The sequence below is a fragment of the Mobula birostris genome, chromosome 2 (genome assembly GCF_030028105.1).
Source record: "Mobula birostris isolate sMobBir1 chromosome 2, sMobBir1.hap1, whole genome shotgun sequence".
Classification (NCBI taxonomy): domain Eukaryota; kingdom Metazoa; phylum Chordata; class Chondrichthyes; order Myliobatiformes; family Myliobatidae; genus Mobula; species Mobula birostris.
Genome location: NC_092371.1, coordinates 113,540,541 through 113,556,737, shown reverse-complemented (window position 1 = coordinate 113,556,737; position 16,197 = coordinate 113,540,541). Strand labels below are relative to the sequence as shown.

At 57.1% G+C, this 16,197-nt stretch overlaps 8 non-coding genes across 8 annotated transcripts; all 8 read right to left on the bottom strand.

Moving 5' to 3' along the window:
* Positions 1-1,151: 1,151 nt before the first annotated feature.
* On the bottom strand, positions 1,152-1,270 carry LOC140194293 (5S ribosomal RNA). Its single transcript, XR_011885144.1, has one exon. It is a non-coding gene; the product is annotated as a 5S ribosomal RNA (ribosomal RNA).
* A 1,420-nt stretch (positions 1,271-2,690) lies between these two features.
* Positions 2,691-2,809, bottom strand: LOC140194351 (5S ribosomal RNA). The gene has a single exon (XR_011885198.1). It is a non-coding gene; the product is annotated as a 5S ribosomal RNA (ribosomal RNA).
* A 1,866-nt stretch (positions 2,810-4,675) lies between these two features.
* LOC140194304 (5S ribosomal RNA) lies at positions 4,676-4,793 on the bottom strand. Its single transcript, XR_011885155.1, has one exon. It is a non-coding gene; the product is annotated as a 5S ribosomal RNA (ribosomal RNA).
* Positions 4,794-6,219: 1,426 nt separating this feature from the next.
* On the bottom strand, positions 6,220-6,338 carry LOC140194340 (5S ribosomal RNA). The gene has a single exon (XR_011885188.1). It is a non-coding gene; the product is annotated as a 5S ribosomal RNA (ribosomal RNA).
* A 1,864-nt stretch (positions 6,339-8,202) lies between these two features.
* Positions 8,203-8,321, bottom strand: LOC140194292 (5S ribosomal RNA). The gene has a single exon (XR_011885143.1). It is a non-coding gene; the product is annotated as a 5S ribosomal RNA (ribosomal RNA).
* Positions 8,322-9,744: 1,423 nt separating this feature from the next.
* On the bottom strand, positions 9,745-9,863 carry LOC140194329 (5S ribosomal RNA). Its single transcript, XR_011885178.1, has one exon. It is a non-coding gene; the product is annotated as a 5S ribosomal RNA (ribosomal RNA).
* A 3,130-nt stretch (positions 9,864-12,993) lies between these two features.
* Positions 12,994-13,112, bottom strand: LOC140194318 (5S ribosomal RNA). The gene has a single exon (XR_011885169.1). It is a non-coding gene; the product is annotated as a 5S ribosomal RNA (ribosomal RNA).
* Positions 13,113-14,975: 1,863 nt separating this feature from the next.
* LOC140194313 (5S ribosomal RNA) lies at positions 14,976-15,094 on the bottom strand. Its single transcript, XR_011885164.1, has one exon. It is a non-coding gene; the product is annotated as a 5S ribosomal RNA (ribosomal RNA).
* Between the last annotated feature and the right edge of the window lie 1,103 nt (positions 15,095-16,197).

The following is a 16,197-nucleotide window of genomic DNA, read 5'->3' as shown; positions in this document are numbered from 1 at the left end:
CTGCGTCTGTACGAGATTCGATCTGATTGAAATCTATCAAATATTGAAAGGCCGAGATAGGAGGGATGTGCTGAGGATGTTTCCTACGGCAGTCATGTGCAGCAGCTGAGGCCACAGCCTCAGTCAGACGTCTCTTTGGAACAAAGTTGAGGAGTAGTTCGTTAAGGGAGGCTGGTGGATATGTGAAATTGTTTGCCACGGACGCCTAGCGATACAATGTCGGTGGGTACGTTTCAGGCGAACGTTGATGGGTTCTTGATCAGCAACGGCTTCAAATAGAGAGGGTGGGATAATTAACCGTCTCAAGGTGGGTGCAAAAGTGCCTCATTCATTCAGTCCCATGTCTCATGCTCCTGCAGGGCGGAGAGAATAACAGCTGCGCACGGACTAGATGGGCCGAGGGGCCTGCTCACACTGTCAGCGCAACTGCCTGCCGGCGAGCACAGCCACCCCTGCCAGAGAAGTGCAACTGCGCCAAAAGTGGCTGGACCAAAGGATAGTGGACGACGGAAGCAGCTTCTACAGAGTTATGCACAGACCCCAGGCCGGCTGAGGCCGGCTGAAGGGAATGCGTGGACAGTATGGGGATCGAACCCACGACCTTGGCGTTATTAGCACCACGCTCTGACCAACTGAGCTAACCGTCCTCGCCTGGGTGGGGCGCGGCTACCTATTGCCAGTCCGGCGGCCTGCACATGAACCGGCTGGTCCGACTCAGCCATGACAAGCTCTTGAGAGCAGCTTGTGCCGCACAGGGCCAGCCGGTTTAGCCGCGGGAAGCAGCTGCCGCCTTTGGTGATGCCTGCTCAGGTGGCAAAGGCAGAGCCGAAGCTGAGAATGGGCGCTGTACGCAAGCGCAGGACACAGCGCAAGCAAGCTTGGGTGCCCTTGCGTCTGGCTGCCTGACTGGCTGAGAGTGAGCGCCGGCAGCAGCTCGCTGCCGAAGCGCGGCTGTCAGGGCCAGGAGATGAAGCATGCTGCTAAGCGCAGCCGGCAGCCGAGCAAAAGCAGATTCTTGTGCCTTGACAGCAGAGTGCTTGCGTTTGCAGGCTGAGTGGCAAACGGAGAGCGCAGAGTGTATGAGTGAGAGGGAGAGAGAAAAAATGAAAAAGACAGCACCTCCTGCTGGGGCAGTTGGGCAGAGGAGCAAAAGCCTACGGCACCTGGTATTCCCAGGCGGTCTCCCATCCAAGTACTAACCAGGCCTGAGCCTGCTTAGCTTCCGAGATCAGACGAGATCGGGCGTTTTCAGGTTAGTATGGCCGTAGGCACCAGTGCACCGCTCCTCTCCGCACTTAAGCGGCATGCAGCCACTCTCAGCTTGCTCCCACGCTGCTCCTCCTTTCTTACACTCCTCTGCCTTCGCCCCTTCACTCACATCCTACACTCTCCCCTCCCATTTTCACCTCTCCTCTCTCACCCGTCCTCCTCACCATCCACTGGCCACTCCGCTGCTTGCTGCTCACATCACTAGCCACCTCACAATCAGTGCTCCTACCGCACCCCCCCCCACAGACAGAGACCACTCGCTGCCAGGGCCCCACTGCGCTCGCCCTGACGGCCGCCGCAGCTCTGTTTCCTCTTTCTTCGCTTTTACTCTACCTTCTGCCTACCAGTGAAGAGATCGCACCCGCTCCAGCCTAGCTATTTAAGGCCACCTCAGCTTAGGCAAGCCCGCCGGCCGATGGGATCACAGCTCCTTTTCTCCCCTTACTTCGGAAGGGATCTCAGAAACTTGTCAGACCGCCGGCACTAGATGCTGCGCTGAGAACCGATCTGACAAATTTTATCGAGGACGCGAACAGCAATGGTCATGAGCGAGAGGCGCTGGACGCTGTCGACCGGCAGTCGAGCCAGGCCTTTGCAAAGGTCCCACATTATCAAGGAGGTTCTATCGCTTGATGAGGCATTCAGCGCTAGGTCCTGAATTGGATTGCACATTGCCTTGGCGGCACAAGACAGGCAACGGTACTTTCCTGCCTCTACATCTGTACGAGCTTCGATCTCATTTGGATAGCGATTCGTCGAATGGTGGGTGTAAATGAGCGTCATTCATTCACTCCGATGTCTCATGCTCCTGCAGAGCGCAGAGAATAACAGCTGCGCACGGAAGAGATGGGCCGAAGGGCCTGCTCCTCTGCTGGAGCAATCTGTCAGCACAACTGGCTGCCGGCCAGCACCGCCACCCCTGTCCTACATTAGCCTGCCAGAGAGGTGCAACTGCGCCAAAAGTAGCGAGACCAAAGGACGCAACTTCTACAGAGTCATGCTCAGACCCAGTATGGCGATCGAATCCACCACCTTGGTCGCGGGAAGCAGCTGCCGCCTTTGGTGATGGCGGCTCAGGTGGCAAAGGCAGAGCCGAAGCTGAGAATGGGTGCTGTACGCAAGCGCAGGACACAGCGCAAGCAAGCTTGTGCCCTTGCATCTGCTTGCCTGCCTGCCTGTCTGAGAGTGAGAGCCGGCAGAAGCACACTGCCGAAGCGCGGCTGTCAGGGCCAGTTGATGAAGCATGCTGCTCAGCGCAGCCGGCAGCCCAGCAAAAGCAGATTCTTTTGCCTTGACAGCAGAGTGCTTGCGTTTGCAGGCTGAGTGGCAAACGGAGAGCGCAGCGTGTATGAGTGAGATGGAGAGAGAGAAAAAAGAAAAAGACAGTACCTCCTGGTGGGGCAATTGGGCAAAGGATCAAAAGCCTACGGCACCTGGTATTCCCAGGCGGTCTCCCATCCAAGTACTAACCAGGCCTGAGCCTGCTTAGCTTCCGAGATCAGACGAGATCGGGCGTTTTCAGGCTAGTATGGCCGTAGGCACCAGTGCACCGCTCCTCTCCGCACTTAAGCGGCATGCAGCCACTCTCAGCTTGCTCCCACGCTGCTCCTCCTTTCTTACACTCCTCTGCCTTCGCCCCTTCACTCACATCCTACACTCTCCCCTCCATTTTCACCTCTCCTCTCTCACCCGTCCTCCTCACCATCCACTGGCCACTCCGCTGCTTGCTGCTCACATCACTAGCCACCACACAATCAGTGCTCCTACCGCACCCCCCCCCCCCACCCCCAACAGACACAGACCTCTCGCTGCCCAGGCCGCCACTGCGCTGGTCCTGACGGCTGCCGCATCTCTGCTTCCCCTTTCTTCGCGTTTACTCTACCTTCTGCCTACCAGTGAAGAGATCGCACCCGCTCCAGCCTAGCTATTTAAGACCACCTCAGCTTAGGCAAGCCCGCCGGCCGATGGGATCACAGCTCCTTTTCTCCCCTTACTTCGGAAGGGATCTCAGAAACTTGTCAGACCGCCGGCACGAGATGCTGCGGTGAGAAATCGATCTGACAAATTTAATCGAGGAGGCGAACAGGAATGGTCATGAGCGAGAGGCGCTGGACGCTGCCGACCGGCAGTCAAGCCAGGCCTTTGCAAAAGTCCCACCTATTCAAGGAGGTTCCTTCGCTTTATGAGGCATTCAGCGCCAGGTCCTAAATTGGATTTCACATCGCCTTGGCGGCACAAGACAGGCATTGGCAGTTTCGCGGCTCTGCGTCTGTACGAGATTCGATCTGATTGAAATCTATCAAATATTGAAAGGCCGAGATAGGAGGGATGTGCTGAGGATGTTTCCTACGGCAGTCATGTGCAGCAGCTGAGGCCACAGCCTCAGTCAGACGTCTCTTTGGAACAAAGTTGAGGAGTAGTTCGTTAAGGGAGGCTGGTGGATATGTGAAATTGTTTGCCACGGACGCCTAGCGATACAATGTCGGTGGGTACGTTTCAGGCGAACGTTGATGGGTTCTTGATCAGCAACGGCTTCAAATAGAGAGGGTGGGATAATTAACCGTCTCAAGGTGGGTGCAAAAGTGCCTCATTCATTCAGTCCCATGTCTCATGCTCCTGCAGGGCGGAGAGAATAACAGCTGCGCACGGACCAGATGGGCCGAGGGGCCTGCTCACACTGTCAGCGCAACTGCCTGCCGGCGAGCACAGCCACCCCTGCCAGAGAAGTGCAACTGCGCCAAAAGTGGCTGGACCAAAGGATAGTGGACGACGGAAGCAGCTTCTACAGAGTTATGCACAGACCCCAGGCCGGCTGAAGGGAATGCGTGGACAGTATGGGGATCGAACCCACGACCTTGGCGTTATTAGCACCACGCTCTGACCAACTGAGCTAACCGTCCTCGCCTGGGTGGGGCGCGGCTACCTATTGCCAGTCCGGCGGCCTGCACATGAACCGGCTGGTCCGACTCAGCCATGACAAGCTCTTGAGAGCAGCTTGTGCCGCACAGGGCCAGCCGGCTTAGCCGCGGGAAGCAGCTGCCGCCTTTGGTGATGCCTGCTCAGGTGGCAAAGGCAGAGCCGAAGCTGAGAATGGGCGCTGTACGCAAGCGTTGGACACAGCGCAAGCAAGCTTGGGTGCCCTTGCGTCTGGCTGCCTGACTGGCTGAGAGTGAGCGCCGGCAGCAGCTCGCTGCCGAAGCGCGGCTGTCAGGGCCAGGTGATGAAGCATGCTGCTAAGCGCAGCCGGCAGCCGAGCAAAAGCAGATTCTTGTGCCTTGACAGCAGAGTGCTTGCGTTTGCAGGCTGAGTGGCAAACGGAGAGCGCAGAGTGTATATGAGTGAGAGGGAGAGAGAAAAAATGAAAAAGACAGCACCTCCTGCTGGGGCAGTTGGGCAGAGGAGCAAAAGCCTACGGCACCTGGTATTCCCAGGCGGTCTCCATCCAAGTACTAACCAGGCCTGAGCCTGCTTAGCTTCCGAGATCAGACGAGATCGGGCGTTTTCAGGCTAGTATGGCCGTAGGCACCAGTGCACCGCTCCTCTCCGCACTTAAGCGGCATGCAGCCACTCTCAGCTTGCTCCCACGCTGCTCCTCCTTTCTTACACTCCTCTGCCTTCGCCCCTTCACTCACATCCTACACTCTCCCCTCCCATTTTCACCTCTCCTCTCTCACCCGTCCTCCTCACCATCCACTGGCCACTCCGCTGCTTGCTGCTCACATCACTAGCCACCTCACAATCAGTGCTCCTACCGCACCCCCCCCCCCCACAGACAGAGACCACTCGCTGCCCAGGGCCCCACTGCGCTGGCCCTGACGGGCGCCGCAGCTCTGTTTCCTCTTTCTTCGCTTTTACTCTACCTTCTGCCTACCAGTGAAGAGATCGCACCCGCTCCAGCCTAGCTATTTAAGACCACCTCAGCTTAGGCAAGCCCGCCGGCCGATGGGATCACAGCTCCTTTTCTCCCCTTACTTCGGAAGGGATCTCAGAAACTTGTCAGACCGCCGGCACTAGATGCTGCGCTGAGAAACCGATCTGACAAATTTTATCGAGGACGCGAACAGCAATGGTCATGAGCGAGAGGCGCTGGACGCTGTCGACCGGCAGTCGAGCCAGGCCTTTGCAAAGGTCCCACATTATCAAGGAGGTTCTATCGCTTGATGAGGCATTCAGCGCTAGGTCCTGAATTGGATTGCACATTGCCTTGGCGGCACAAGACAGGCAACGGTACTTTCCTGCCTCTACATCTGTACGACCTTCGATCTCATTTGGATAGCGATTCGTCGAATGGTGGGTGTAAATGAGCGTCATTCATTCACTCCGATGTCTCATGCTCCTGCAGAGCGCAGAGAATAACAGCTGCGCACGGAAGAGATGGGCCGAAGGGCCTGCTCCTCTGCTGGAGCAATCTGTCAGCACAACTGGCTGCCGGCCAGCACCGCCACCCCTGTCCTACATTAGCCTGCCAGAGAGGTGCAACTGCGCCAAAAGTAGCGAGACCAAAGGACGCAACTTCTACAGAGTCATGCTCAGACCCAGTATGGCGATCGAATCCACCACCTTGGTCGCGGGAAGCAGCTGCCGCCTTTGGTGATGGCGGCTCAGGTGGCAAAGGCAGAGCCGAAGCTGAGAATGGGTGCTGTACGCAAGCGCAGGACACAGCGCAAGCAAGCTTGTGCCCCTTGCATCTGCTTGCCTGCCTGCCTGTCTGAGAGTGAGAGCCGGCAGAAGCACACTGCCGAAGCGCGGCTGTCAGGGCCAGTTGATGAAGCATGCTGCTCAGCGCAGCCGGCAGCCCAGCAAAAGCAGATTCTTTTGCCTTGACAGCAGAGTGCTTGCGTTTGCAGGCTGAGTGGCAAACGGAGAGCGCAGCGTGTATGAGTGAGATGGAGAGAGAGAAAAAAGAAAAAGACAGTACCTCCTGGTGGGGCAATTGGGCAAAGGATCAAAAGCCTACGGCACCTGGTATTCCCAGGCGGTCTCCCATCCAAGTACTAACCAGGCCTGAGCCTGCTTAGCTTCCGAGATCAGACGAGATCGGGCGTTTTCAGGCTAGTATGGCCGTAGGCACCAGTGCACCGCTCCTCTCCGCACTTAAGCGGCATGCAGCCACTCTCAGCTTGCTCCCACGCTGCTCCTCCTTTCTTACACTCCTCTGCCTTCGCCCCTTCACTCACATCCTACACTCTCCCCCTCCCATTTTCACCTCTCCTCTCTCACCCGTCCTCCTCACCATCCACTGGCCACTCCGCTGCTTGCTGCTCACATCACTAGCCACCACACAATCAGTGCTCCTACCGCACCCCCCCCCCACCCCCAACAGACACAGACCTCTCGCTGCCCAGGCCGCCACTGCGCTGGTCCTGACGGCTGCCGCATCTCTGCTTCCCCTTTCTTCGCGTTTACTCTACCTTCTGCCTACCAGTGAAGAGATCGCACCCGCTCCAGCCTAGCTATTTAAGACCACCTCAGCTTAGGCAAGCCCGCCGGCCGATGGGATCACAGCTCCTTTTCTCCCCTTACTTCGGAAGGGATCTCAGAAACTTGTCAGACCGCCGGCACGAGATGCTGCGGTGAGAAATCGATCTGACAAATTTAATCGAGGAGGCGAACAGGAATGGTCATGAGCGAGAGGCGCTGGACGCTGCCGACCGGCAGTCAAGCCAGGCCTTTGCAAAAGTCCCACCTATTCAAGGAGGTTCCTTCGCTTTATGAGGCATTCAGCGCCAGGTCCTAAATTGGATTTCACATCGCCTTGGCGGCACAAGACAGGCATTGGCAGTTTCGCGGCTCTGCGTCTGTACGAGATTCGATCTGATTGAAATCTATCAAATATTGAAAGGCCGAGATAGGAGGGATGTGCTGAGGATGTTTCCTACGGCAGTCATGTGCAGCAGCTGAGGCCACAGCCTCAGTCAGACGTCTCTTTGGAACAAAGTTGAGGAGTAGTTCGTTAAGGGAGGCTGGTGGATATGTGAAATTGTTTGCCACGGACGCCTAGCGATACAATGTCGGTGGGTACGTTTCAGGCGAACGTTGATGGGTTCTTGATCAGCAACGGCTTCAAATAGAGAGGGTGGGATAATTAACCGTCTCAAGGTGGGTGCAAAAGTGCCTCATTCATTCAGTCCCATGTCTCATGCTCCTGCAGGGCGGAGAGAATAACAGCTGCGCACGGACTAGATGGGCCGAGGGGCCTGCTCACACTGTCAGCGCAACTGCCTGCCGGCGAGCACAGCCACCCCTGCCAGAGAAGTGCAACTGCGCCAAAAGTGGCTGGACCAAAGGATAGTGGACGACGGAAGCAGCTTCTACAGAGTTATGCACAGACCCCAGGCCGGCTGAAGGGAATGCGTGGACAGTATGGGGATCGAACCCACGACCTTGGCGTTATTAGCACCACGCTCTGACCAACTGAGCTAACCGTCCTCGCCTGGGTGGGGCGCGGCTACCTATTGCCAGTCCGGCGGCCTGCACATGAACCGGCTGGTCCGACTCAGCCATGACAAGCTCTTGAGAGCAGCTTGTGCCGCACAGGGCCAGCCGGTTTAGCCGCGGGAAGCAGCTGCCGCCTTTGGTGATGCCTGCTCAGGTGGCAAAGGCAGAGCCGAAGCTGAGAATGGGCGCTGTACGCAAGCGCAGGACACAGCGCAAGCAAGCTTGGGTGCCCTTGCGTCTGGCTGCCTGACTGGCTGAGAGTGAGCGCCGGCAGCAGCTCGCTGCCGAAGCGCGGCTGTCAGGGCCAGGAGATGAAGCATGCTGCTAAGCGCAGCCGGCAGCCGAGCAAAAGCAGATTCTTGTGCCTTGACAGCAGAGTGCTTGCGTTTGCAGGCTGAGTGGCAAACGGAGAGCGCAGAGTGTATGAGTGAGAGGGAGAGAGAAAAAATGAAAAAGACAGCACCTCCTGCTGGGGCAGTTGGGCAGAGGAGCAAAAGCCTACGGCACCTGGTATTCCCAGGCGGTCTCCCATCCAAGTACTAACCAGGCCTGAGCCTGCTTAGCTTCCGAGATCAGACGAGATCGGGCGTTTTCAGGTTAGTATGGCCGTAGGCACCAGTGCACCGCTCCTCTCCGCACTTAAGCGGCATGCAGCCACTCTCAGCTTGCTCCCACGCTGCTCCTCCTTTCTTACACTCCTCTGCCTTCGCCCCTTCACTCACATCCTACACTCTCCCCTCCCATTTTCACCTCTCCTCTCTCACCCGTCCTCCTCACCATCCACTGGCCACTCCGCTGCTTGCTGCTCACATCACTAGCCACCTCACAATCAGTGCTCCTACCGCACCCCCCCCCCACAGACAGAGACCACTCGCTGCCCAGGGCCCCACTGCGCTCGCCCTGACGGCCGCCGCAGCTCTGTTTCCTCTTTCTTCGCTTTTACTCTACCTTCTGCCTACCAGTGAAGAGATCGCACCCGCTCCAGCCTAGCTATTTAAGGCCACCTCAGCTTAGGCAAGCCCGCCGGCCGATGGGATCACAGCTCCTTTTCTCCCCTTACTTCGGAAGGGATCTCAGAAACTTGTCAGACCGCCGGCACTAGATGCTGCGCTGAGAAACCGATCTGACAAATTTTATCGAGGACGCGAACAGCAATGGTCATGAGCGAGAGGCGCTGGACGCTGTCGACCGGCAGTCGAGCCAGGCCTTTGCAAAGGTCCCACATTATCAAGGAGGTTCTATCGCTTGATGAGGCATTCAGCGCTAGGTCCTGAATTGGATTGCACATTGCCTTGGCGGCACAAGACAGGCAACGGTACTTTCCTGCCTCTACATCTGTACGAGCTTCGATCTCATTTGGATAGCGATTCGTCGAATGGTGGGTGTAAATGAGCGTCATTCATTCACTCCGATGTCTCATGCTCCTGCAGAGCGCAGAGAATAACAGCTGCGCACGGAAGAGATGGGCCGAAGGGCCTGCTCCTCTGCTGGAGCAATCTGTCAGCACAACTGGCTGCCGGCCAGCACCGCCACCCCTGTCCTACATTAGCCTGCCAGAGAGGTGCAACTGCGCCAAAAGTAGCGAGACCAAAGGACGCAACTTCTACAGAGTCATGCTCAGACCCAGTATGGCGATCGAATCCACCACCTTGGTCGCGGGAAGCAGCTGCCGCCTTTGGTGATGGCGGCTCAGGTGGCAAAGGCAGAGCCGAAGCTGAGAATGGGTGCTGTACGCAAGCGCAGGACACAGCGCAAGCAAGCTTGTGCCCTTGCATCTGCTTGCCTGCCTGCCTGTCTGAGAGTGAGAGCCGGCAGAAGCACACTGCCGAAGCGCGGCTGTCAGGGCCAGTTGATGAAGCATGCTGCTCAGCGCAGCCGGCAGCCCAGCAAAAGCAGATTCTTTTGCCTTGACAGCAGAGTGCTTGCGTTTGCAGGCTGAGTGGCAAACGGAGAGCGCAGCGTGTATGAGTGAGATGGAGAGAGAGAAAAAAGAAAAAGACAGTACCTCCTGGTGGGGCAATTGGGCAAAGGATCAAAAGCCTACGGCACCTGGTATTCCCAGGCGGTCTCCCATCCAAGTACTAACCAGGCCTGAGCCTGCTTAGCTTCCGAGATCAGACGAGATCGGGCGTTTTCAGGCTAGTATGGCCGTAGGCACCAGTGCACCGCTCCTCTCCGCACTTAAGCGGCATGCAGCCACTCTCAGCTTGTTCCCACGCTGCTCCTCCTTTCTTACACTCCTCTGCCTTCGCCCCTTCACTCACATCCTACACTCTCCCCTCCCATTTTCACCTCTCCTCTCTCACCCGTCCTCCTCACCATCCACTGGCCACTCCGCTGCTTGCTGCTCACATCACTAGCCACCACACAATCAGTGCTCCTACCGCACCCCCCCCCCACCCCCAACAGACACAGACCTCTCGCTGCCCAGGCCGCCACTGCGCTGGTCCTGACGGCTGCCGCATCTCTGCTTCCCCTTTCTTCGCGTTTACTCTACCTTCTGCCTACCAGTGAAGAGATCGCACCCGCTCCAGCCTAGCTATTTAAGACCACCTCAGCTTAGGCAAGCCCGCCGGCCGATGGGATCACAGCTCCTTTTCTCCCCTTACTTCGGAAGGGATCTCAGAAACTTGTCAGACCGCCGGCACGAGATGCTGCGGTGAGAAATCGATCTGACAAATTTAATCGAGGAGGCGAACAGGAATGGTCATGAGCGAGAGGCGCTGGACGCTGCCGACCGGCAGTCAAGCCAGGCCTTTGCAAAAGTCCCACCTATTCAAGGAGGTTCCTTCGCTTTATGAGGCATTCAGCGCCAGGTCCTAAATTGGATTTCACATCGCCTTGGCGGCACAAGACAGGCATTGGCAGTTTCGCGGCTCTGCGTCTGTACGAGATTCGATCTGATTGAAATCTATCAAATATTGAAAGGCCGAGATAGGAGGGATGTGCTGAGGATGTTTCCTACGGCAGTCATGTGCAGCAGCTGAGGCCACAGCCTCAGTCAGACGTCTCTTTGGAACAAAGTTGAGGAGTAGTTCGTTAAGGGAGGCTGGTGGATATGTGAAATTGTTTGCCACGGACGCCTAGCGATACAATGTCGGTGGGTACGTTTCAGGCGAACGTTGATGGGTTCTTGATCAGCAACGGCTTCAAATAGAGAGGGTGGGATAATTAACCGTCTCAAGGTGGGTGCAAAAGTGCCTCATTCATTCAGTCCCATGTCTCATGCTCCTGCAGGGCGGAGAGCATAACAGCTGCGCACGGACTAGATGGGCCGAGGGGCCTGCTCACACTGTCAGCGCAACTGCCTGCCGGCGAGCACAGCCACCCCTGCCAGAGAAGTGCAACTGCGCCAAAAGTGGCTGGACCAAAGGATAGTGGACGACGGAAGCAGCTTCTACAGAGTTATGCACAGACCCCAGGCCGGCTGAAGGGAATGCGTGGACAGTATGGGGATCGAACCCACGACCTTGGCGTTATTAGCACCACGCTCTGACCAACTGAGCTAACCGTCCTCGCCTGGGTGGGGCGCGGCTACCTATTGCCAGTCCGGCGGCCTGCAGATGAACCGGCTGGTCCGACTCAGCCATGACAAGCTCTTGAGAGCAGCTTGTGCCGCACAGGGCCAGCCGGCTTAGCCGCGGGAAGCAGCTGCCGCCTTTGGTGATGCCTGCTCAGGTGGCAAAGGCAGAGCCGAAGCTGAGAATGGGCGCTGTACGCAAGCGTTGGACACAGCGCAAGCAAGCTTGGGTGCCCTTGCGTCTGGCTGCCTGACTGGCTGAGAGTGAGCGCCGGCAGCAGCTCGCTGCCGAAGCGCGGCTGTCAGGGCCAGGTGATGAAGCATGCTGCTAAGCGCAGCCGGCAGCCGAGCAAAAGCAGATTCTTGTGCCTTGACAGCAGAGTGCTTGCGTTTGCAGGCTGAGTGGCAAACGGAGAGCGCAGAGTGTATGAGTGAGAGGGAGAGAGAAAAAATGAAAAAGACAGCACCTCCTGCTGGGGCAGTTGGGCAGAGGAGCAAAAGCCTACGGCACCTCCACTCCGCTGCTTGCTGCTCACATCACTAGCCACCTCACAATCAGTGCTCCTACCGCACCCCCCCCCCCCCACAGACAGAGACCACTCGCTGCCCAGGGCCCCACTGCGCTGGCCCTGACGGGCGCCGCAGCTCTGTTTCCTCTTTCTTCGCTTTTACTCTACCTTCTGCCTACCAGTGAAGAGATCGCACCCGCTCCAGCCTAGCTATTTAAGACCACCTCAGCTTAGGCAAGCCCGCCGGCCGATGGGATCACAGCTCCTTTTCTCCCCTTACTTCGGAAGGGATCTCAGAAACTTGTCAGACCGCCGGCACTAGATGCTGCGCTGAGAAACCGATCTGACAAATTTTATCGAGGACGCGAACAGCAATGGTCATGAGCGAGAGGCGCTGGACGCTGTCGACCGGCAGTCGAGCCAGGCCTTTGCAAAGGTCCCACATTATCAAGGAGGTTCTATCGCTTGATGAGGCATTCAGCGCTAGGTCCTGAATTGGATTGCACATTGCCTTGGCGGCACAAGACAGGCAACGGTACTTTCCTGCCTCTACATCTGTACGAGCTTCGATCTCATTTGGATAGCGATTCGTCGAATGGTGGGTGTAAATGAGCGTCATTCATTCACTCCGATGTCTCATGCTCCTGCAGAGCGCAGAGAATAACAGCTGCGCACGGAAGAGATGGGCCGAAGGGCCTGCTCCTCTGCTGGAGCAATCTGTCAGCACAACTGGCTGCCGGCCAGCACCGCCACCCCTGTCCTACATTAGCCTGCCAGAGAGGTGCAACTGCGCCAAAAGTAGCGAGACCAAAGGACGCAACTTCTACAGAGTCATGCTCAGACCCAGTATGGCGATCGAATCCACCACCTTGGTCGCGGGAAGCAGCTGCCGCCTTTGGTGATGGCGGCTCAGGTGGCAAAGGCAGAGCCGAAGCTGAGAATGGGTGCTGTACGCAAGCGCAGGACACAGCGCAAGCAAGCTTGTGCCCTTGCATCTGCTTGCCTGCCTGCCTGTCTGAGAGTGAGAGCCGGCAGAAGCACACTGCCGAATCGCGGCTGTCAGGGCCAGTTGATGAAGCATGCTGCTCAGCGCAGCCGGCAGCCCAGCAAAAGCAGATTCTTTTGCCTTGACAGCAGAGTGCTTGCGTTTGCAGGCTGAGTGGCAAACGGAGAGCGCAGCGTGTATGAGTGAGATGGAGAGAGAGAAAAAAGAAAAAGACAGTACCTCCTGGTGGGGCAATTGGGCAAAGGATCAAAAGCCTACGGCACCTGGTATTCCCAGGCGGTCTCCCATCCAAGTACTAACCAGGCCTGAGCCTGCTTAGCTTCCGAGATCAGACGAGATCGGGCGTTTTCAGGCTAGTATGGCCGTAGGCACCAGTGCACCGCTCCTCTCCGCACTTAAGCGGCATGCAGCCACTCTCAGCTTGCTCCCACGCTGCTCCTCCTTTCTTACACTCCTCTGCCTTCGCCCCTTCACTCACATCCTACACTCTCCCCTCCCATTTTCACCTCTCCTCTCTCACCCGTCCTCCTCACCATCCACTGGCCACTCCGCTGCTTGCTGCTCACATCACTAGCCACCACACAATCAGTGCTCCTACCGCACCCCCCCCCCACCCCCAACAGACACAGACCTCTCGCTGCTCAGGCCGCCACTGCGCTGGTCCTGACGGCTGCCGCATCTCTGCTTCCCCTTTCTTCGCGTTTACTCTACCTTCTGCCTACCAGTGAAGAGATCGCACCCGCTCCAGCCTAGCTATTTAAGACCACCTCAGCTTAGGCAAGCCCGCCGGCCGATGGGATCACAGCTCCTTTTCTCCCCTTACTTCGGAAGGGATCTCAGAAACTTGTCAGACCGCCGGCACGAGATGCTGCGGTGAGAAATCGATCTGACAAATTTAATCGAGGAGGCGAACAGGAATGGTCATGAGCGAGAGGCGCTGGACGCTGCCGACCGGCAGTCAAGCCAGGCCTTTGCAAAAGTCCCACCTATTCAAGGAGGTTCCTTCGCTTTATGAGGCATTCAGCGCCAGGTCCTAAATTGGATTTCACATCGCCTTGGCGGCACAAGACAGGCATTGGCAGTTTCGCGGCTCTGCGTCTGTACGAGATTCGATCTGATTGAAATCTATCAAATATTGAAAGGCCGAGATAGGAGGGATGTGCTGAGGATGTTTCCTACGGCAGTCATGTGCAGCAGCTGAGGCCACAGCCTCAGTCAGACGTCTCTTTGGAACAAAGTTGAGGAGTAGTTCGTTAAGGGAGGCTGGTGGATATGTGAAATTGTTTGCCACGGACGCCTAGCGATACAATGTCGGTGGGTACGTTTCAGGCGAACGTTGATGGGTTCTTGATCAGCAACGGCTTCAAATAGAGAGGGTGGGATAATTAACCGTCTGAAGGTGGGTGCAAAAGTGCCTCATTCATTCAGTCCCATGTCTCATGCTCCTGCAGGGCGGAGAGAATAACAGCTGCGCACGGACCAGATGGGCCGAGGGGCCTGCTCACACTGTCAGCGCAACTGCCTGCCGGCGAGCACAGCCACCCCTGCCAGAGAAGTGCAACTGCGCCAAAAGTGGCTGGACCAAAGGATAGTGGACGACGGAAGCAGCTTCTACAGAGTTATGCACAGACCCCAGGCCGGCTGAAGGGAATGCGTGGACAGTATGGGGATCGAACCCACGACCTTGGCGTTATTAGCACCACGCTCTGACCAACTGAGCTAACCGTCCTCGCCTGGGTGGGGCGCGGCTACCTATTGCCAGTCCGGCGGCCTGCAGATGAACCGGCTGGTCCGACTCAGCCATGACAAGCTCTTGAGAGCAGCTTGTGCCGCACAGGGCCAGCCGGTTTAGCCGCGGGAAGCAGCTGCCGCCTTTGGTGATGCCTGCTCAGGTGGCAAAGGCAGAGCCGAAGCTGAGAATGGGCGCTGTACGCAAGCGCAGGACACAGCGCAAGCAAGCTTGGGTGCCCTTGCGTCTGGCTGCCTGACTGGCTGAGAGTGAGCGCCGGCAGCAGCTCGCTGCCGAAGCGCGGCTGTCAGGGCCAGGAGATGAAGCATGCTGCTAAGCGCAGCCGGCAGCCGAGCAAAAGCAGATTCTTGTGCCTTGACAGCAGAGTGCTTGCGTTTGCAGGCTGAGTGGCAAACGGAGAGTGCAGAGTGTATGAGTGAGAGGGAGAGAGAAAAAATGAAAAAGACAGCACCTCCTGCTGGGGCAGTTGGGCAGAGGAGCAAAAGCCTACGGCACCTGGTATTCCCAGGCGGTCTCCCATCCAAGTACTAACCAGGCCTGAGCCTGCTTAGCTTCCGAGATCAGACGAGATCGGGCGTTTTCAGGCTAGTATGGCCGTAGGCACCAGTGCACCGCACCTCTCCGCACTTAAGCGGCATACAGCCACTCTCAGCTTGCTCCCACGCTGCTCCTCCTTTCTTACACTCCTCTGCCTTCGCCCCTGCACTCACACCCTACACTCTCCCCTCCCATTTTCACCTCTCCTCTCTCACCCGTCCTCCTCACCATTCACTGGCCACTCCGCTGCTTGCTGCTCACATCACTAGCCACCCCACAATCAGTGCTCCTTCCGCACCCCCCACCCCACAGACAGAGACCACTCGCTGCCCAGGCCCCCACTGCGCTGGCCCTGACGGCCGCCGCAGCTCTGTTTCCTCTTTCTTCGCTTTTACTCTACCTTCTGCCTACCAGTGAAGAGATCGCACCCGCTCCAGCCTAGCTATTTAAGACCACCTCAGCTTAGGCAAGCCCGCCGGCCGATGGGATCACAGCTCCTTTTCTCCCCTTACTTCGGAAGGGATCTCAGAAACTTGTCAGACCGCCGGCACGAGATGCTGCGGTGAGAAATCGATCTGACAAATTTAATCGAGGAGGCGAACAGGAATGGTCATGAGCGAGAGGCGCTGGACGCTGCCGACCGGCAGTCAAGCCAGGCCTTTGCAAAAGTCCCACCTATTCAAGGAGGTTCCTTCGCTTTATGAGGCATTCAGCGCCAGGTCCTAAATTGGATTTCACATCGCCTTGGCGGCACAAGACAGGCATTGGCAGTTTCGCGGCTCTGCGTCTGTACGAGATTCGATCTGATTGAAATCTATCAAATATTGAAAGGCCGAGATAGGAGGGATGTGCTGAGGATGTTTCCTACGGCAGTCATGTGCAGCAGCTGAGGCCACAGCCTCAGTCAGACGTCTCTTTGGAACAAAGTTGAGGAGTAGTTCGTTAAGGGAGGCTGGTGGATATGTGAAATTGTTTGCCACGGACGCCTAGCGATACAATGTCGGTGGGTACGTTTCAGGCGAACGTTGATGGGTTCTTGATCAGCAACGGCTTCAAATAGAGAGGGTGGGATAATTAACCGTCTCAAGGTGGGTGCAAAAGTGCCTCATTCATTCAGTCCCATGTCTCATGCTCCTGCAGGGCGGAGAGAATAACAGCTGCGCACGGA